A 6,197-nucleotide genomic window follows, 5' to 3' on the forward strand; every position below is an offset into this window, starting at 1 on the left:
CATAAGCACACTGAATTCCTCCGACGTTTAAGTGTTTAAAACGCGACTCCTCATATTCCATGCATATATGAATAGCTGCAGAGAAGCAGTCCTCATATTCCTTAGAGCAGATTCTCTACCAGCTCCTCTCCTCATTAATCCTGACAAATTACATGGGTGAACTACTACGAAGAACGAAAAGACAGCGGCTACTAAAGCACAACTCCTATGTTAACATACAGTTCACTGAAGCTGTCCTTCTCTAGCACCATCTCGTGGACTTCCTCGTGAACGGTAGGAAACCTGTTATTCAACTTTTATTACATCAGCAAGCTACAAAAAAGTCCACAGCGGCTGCAAAGAAAAAATTTCTTTCTTTTTCCAAACCCTGATACTTATTTCCGACTGATATAGGGCCTAGATCTCCTGCATCTGGGATGACTGAAGTGGGCAGCCAAGCAGGTGCACAGCAGAAGGACAATAGGCAGCAGTCACAAGTTGTAGCAAGGGTAATTTTGCCTGCCTCTAAAGAAAAACAAAGATTTATAAGGATATGTAGGCATTGGGACAGGTTTTGTGATTATAAAGTGTCTGTCTTTGTAGTTTTTCAAAATTCAACTGGACAAGGCACTGTGCAACCTCATCTAACACTGAAGGTAAGCCTGCTTTGAGCAGGTGGCTTGAAAAAATGACCTCCAGAGGATCTTCCCAACGTAAATTATGTTGTGATACTATGATTCAAAGGCAGCTTCACTGTTTTAGAAATTACGGAATATTTAATCTAATAATTTAATAATTAAGCAAAGGTATTCAATACAACCTACACGAGCATACAGAAGAACCACATAAAAGCAATCAAAAGAAATCCTATTGATTTCATCCCAAAGCACAATGCTTTCATGACTGCATGCAGGCTTAAGCCCAAAGGAAAATACATTCACTGTCAGAAAAAACGTCATAACAAGGGAAAGATTCCCTCTTGACCTCCAGAAAACTTAAATCAAAACACATGGGCTATTTCAAAGCAGAAAACTGCATAAGGAAAACAAGGGTTCATTTGGAAAATAAAAAGTAATTGCAATATGATTATCAGGTGAATTTAAAAGCTTCTGTCATTTTACCTGATTGTTTTTCGTGTACTGTTTCTTGCAATAATAGTCTTTTCAATATTTGTATGATCTCAGGAAATACATCTCATTGTACTGAAGTGTGGTCAGTTCTGTGAGGATCCCCTCCACCCCCTGCTGCAGCTATTAAAAGTAATGAGTAAACTACAGTTTTATTAAAGAAATCAAAAAGTACATTATTAGGTATTCTAATAATGTTAAAAACAAAAAGATCTAATACATCTAGCTAAAAGAGTTACCTAAATTCCACAAGTTATGCAAATTACTACCAGAATAATTCATTCCTGTGTTAAGTAGATTTTTCTCTCATGGACATCGAAGTTGTGGCTGACAGGCATGACATTTTCTGTAACATTATGACTGTCCTGTTAGGCAGTACACCAGACATTTGCATTGCTTTATCATAAAAATATTTACAGAGAGAAAGCAATTAGATTTCCAGTATTCTAGTCAAGTTGTTGGTGTGGTGGGGTTCAAGCATAACTGTTGTCAAGGCAAGTAACTGAAGCAATTAGCAGACACTGATAAGAAAAAGTAAAATGTTGATTAATACATCTTTGCTGCCAGTTTATTTGTAAAGGGATTCTAAGGTGGTTTACAGAGACTAAGAAGTACCTAAAAAAAGGGGGGTGAGAAAGTCTAGAAAAGGGATTGAAATTGGAGAGAAAAATACAGTGAAAGAGAAGAGATGAGAACAGAAAGACACAGTATGGAGACATACAGAAGAAAAAAAAATATCTAAAAGGTATAAAATGAAGACATGAAGAAAAAGTTTGAAAACGAAGCACAAAAAATAGTGTGATTCTGTGTGCACTTCTTCCTCCTTCTAGAAAACTAACAAATAGAAGAGTTAACTACACTAACCCCAGGTAAAAATCTGTAGTTCCCACATAGCTGAGCAGAGGACATGTCTTGAAATCTCTGTAGTGGTCCCAAAGCCCTTTCATCATAGTGCCAGTAATTTCCCAAGAGAGTGCAAACCACAGTTCAAAGAAGTCCCAAAGTTATGTTTAAACAAATTCTTTTACCCCTGTGATCACCTCTGGCCCCAAGTTATTCCACAGTTGTACAGGGAGCTGCAAATCAGAGTAACTGAAATGGTGCCCTGGGGTATATTTGTAAGAGAACAGGTATGTGCTCTTATACAACTGAAATGAAATCTATTGCCTGTTGTTTGAAGATTTAGCTCCTCAGGAGACATTATGTTAACTAAGTGGCATATCGAATGACTTTTTTATGCTGCATGAGAAGAAATGCAGGGGAAAAAAAAAAGTAGTAAATACAGCTATCCACGCATGTGGGGTACTTACATTTTGGCTATTTAGAAAGCCATATACTCTTCATTATTCGCTGCAGCTTTACTACAGAATTTGCAGGATCTCTCAATCTGGTTTCAATTGCATTGTTTTTTATCACTTAGAAAGACAGAAAGTAGTTAATTAGTAATTATGAGTTTGCTTTGTTTTCAGTATGAGCTTCTATATAGGAAGCTGGTATTTAGAAATAGGGGATATATAATTCAAAGTACAGTTTTAGAAGACCCATAAGTTTTGACCTTTGCTGCTTCCTTTACTGGTAGCTCCACATTTTCTCTCTGAAATTAATTTAATATTTTCTTCGTAATTATGTACTTCTCTTGAATAAGGTCATACTAAACACTAGACTATTAGTCATACCAATACATTAGTATTAGGACTAATATTAACCAATACCATATGTTGACTGCTAACATTATAAACAAATATGTTCTGTATTCGCAACGTCAAGCAAACTTTGCTCACAATTAAGCTTCACTCTTAAAATAAGCCTTAAAAGTATTTTACGGGTTTAACTCGAGAGTAAAAAAATTAATATTTCACCACGTCACACTGAGGTGCTTTTGCTGTACATTTTTTTTCCAAAACCATGTTCTTCAGATGGTAACAACTAGCTATGCCTTCAAAGACCATCTGACAAAGTATCTTAGAGGCATTTCAGTCTCTGGACAGTACTCATTCTTCTCAACTTTCTATCATTTAATTGACTCTAATAATTAACAGGGATAATTGCTCCATGTTTTTGTAAACTGGAGTTTACACAGCATAATCTGGATGAAGCACAAAACCCACTTCTTGCAGCAGATGAAAACAAGAACTTTAAGATTTGTTCCTCAAGATCAGATGGATCTCAAGATCAGCCACAAATTAGACAAAAAGTGATGATGCGCATCACAAATGATGAGTAACACGTTCGAGTTCACGCTGCTTTGAGCAGCAGAGCTGACTACGTGATTTCTAGAGGTCACTTCCAACCTAAATTACTCCATGATAACTCCTGGTGATTCTATTCTGTAAGAGGAATTTATGCCTGGAAAAATTGCTTCTGGGAGGAACATTGGGAATGTGGAAATGAGATAAAAACACTTTGGGTGAGAATAAAACGTTTGTATGAAATTTTCTGTGCGGCAGGACATTGAGCTAAATCCTCAAATATGAACCCTAAGTAATCTCTTTGTTGGTAGAGTATATTAGTGTAAGTACAATGTCTTTGTAATTCTGTGCCCAGTGTTTTCAGTATTGCATTATCTACTCTTTTTAGAGGTAACTGAAAAATTCATTCTGACAACAGTAGCTGTACCATCTGTACTCAAACGATAAAGTTAATCCCTAACTCCTCCTAAGTTATTATTGGATGTGTATCATGGTCCAAATGTACTGATTGGGTGGAAACCCACTGCACTTTTTCCACTGATTTCCACATCTTAGAACTGTAAATAAGCAAAATGGTTGAAGTTGTGGTATTGTAAACAGTCACACAGCCTGAAATAACATTTCACAATCCCATAGTACTTTATGAGTCAAAATTCTGTAAAATGTTGCCATACAAAAAAGGTGAATACAAGTTTTATTGTGTGCATTTTAAATTGAGGAAACTAGGAACGGAAAAATTACTTAGCCAAGGCCAGGCAATAGCAAATGGCAAAATTCTAACTAACTCATGATTCCCGGTCCTGCAGACATTCCTCCGGTATTGTTCCAGTGCAGAATTGCAGCTTTGCTGGATGTCTGACATTCGCACACATTCTCACAGCTAAATAGTAAGATTCTAACACATTTTCCATAATTATCAGAATATGAACACTTTAGAGTATGAACTTCAAAGCAAAGCAAAGTGTCTTGCAAAGGCATCAATCAGGATTGACTTTGACCTCTAAGTATTGAATTGCTTTTTTCAAAACTAAAATGAAAGTAATTTCACACATTTTTTTTTATTACTCCTAATGAAACATAACAAGTTACTGACAGTAAGCTAGAAAGGACTTCAACCTGAACTCAGTTTTAACAGATGAGGTGATCTACAGTGTTTAGGTATATGTGTACTATATAAACCTCAATAAACTTAACAATTTTTAACTGCAGGCACAGTCTTGCCACTATTGTTTTACAAGGTTTCATGTATAAGTCTAATTGTCAGAAACTGGTTAAAAATAGAAAAATTTTACACTGCCTTTAGTGTAATGCAGAAATTAATATATAGAGAAATTCAGACACCAGAGAATTAGCAAATTTAACAGAAGGTTCACAAATGCTTTTTAGAAGGCAACCAAAATTTGCTGTCATCTTAGTTGTTGTCAGTGTTCTAATTATTATCTATTTTGGCAAACCTCATTGAAGTAAACCTGATCTCTCCTTCCAAACACAGCTTTTCTTTTTTTTTTCTTTTTTCTTTTGTTTTTTTTTTTTCTTTTGTTTTTTTTTTCTTTCCAGAGAGACAGAGAATTATTTACTGCAAATATTTATCATGGGTCTTTGTTAAGCTCTTACTCTCAAAAAGATTTTGGTCGATTTATTTAATTTAACTTGACTATGAGACCTATAAGAGAACTTCCTGGAATTTGCATTTATTTTTATTAAAAAGAGGACATACAATTTTAGGGCACTTAATAACAGACATTTGGAGGAAGAAGTGGCAGACAACCTGCCAGAGAGCAGCAAGGGTCAGCTTCTCTGCAAGGGAAAGTGAGCTGACCTTAAATAAAAGCAGTCAAGCACTCAGTGAGGGGAAGAGATTGCAGAGGGGAGTAACAGAGAATGAGGGTTACAGAGCCTGCTGATGTGCTCAAGGCCCTGCCACGATCTTCCTTACACAGACATAAAAAAATAATTGGTTTATTATAAAACAACTAGTTGATTAAGTCAAAGCATATTTAATGTGCTCTGTCTTACTACCCCTATTTCTATTTCTTTAATCATTTTTTGCCTTAATTTTAGTCATACGATTTAACCTACATTTGTCTTAAGTCTGTTACAGTGTACTTTTTAATAGATGACAAATATCAGCAAAAACGAACTAACTTCATGCAGCTTTCCTCTTAATTACTTAAAACAGATTTAAGCTTTGATAGCTTTGAACTGACGATTTAGAAATACAGATACACCATATCTTCGTTATAAGTCACCTGCAAACCAAAGTGCCAGTGTATTTAGCTTCACAGTGAAGCGACTATATCTTGGCTTCAGTCCTGTAGTCTTTATGGCAGGACAGGGCCTGCCATTTTTATGGGCAAACAGATGATACGACAATGTTCTCTTTTGTCTTTTAGTCATCTCTTCAATTTCTGAAAGCACTACTTTAATTCATGATGATGAACTAATCTTTTTATTTACAACCCAAGATTAATCTCAATATATTTGTCAAAATTTTTCAGCTTCCATCTCGTAATACCTTAAGCCTAGTAATAAGACTTGAAGTTGACTTTGAAATTGAATTTCATAGGGCCAGCAATTTACCATGGACTGCTGAAAGTTATGAACTACCTGCGTAAATACAGAACAGCCATGGAAATGGAAGGGATCAGCTGAGTCAGAAAGTCTGGTTGTGAAATTAGACGCGTAACAGACATTTAGCCCAGAAGGACTTTTACTCCCTATGTTTCCCCTTAAATCAGAAAATGCATTAAAATCCACAAAAAGTATAACGCTCTACAGGTCAGACACAGAAATAAACCAAAACCTTTATTCTTTCTTGTCTATAATCCAATTCTCTCTATTGGTTGTTATACTTTCTTATCACGCCTTACTTTAAATAGAAATCTAAACAAACTGAGTTTGA

This window comes from Larus michahellis, chromosome Z (assembly GCF_964199755.1).
Source record: "Larus michahellis chromosome Z, bLarMic1.1, whole genome shotgun sequence".
Taxonomy (NCBI): domain Eukaryota; kingdom Metazoa; phylum Chordata; class Aves; order Charadriiformes; family Laridae; genus Larus; species Larus michahellis.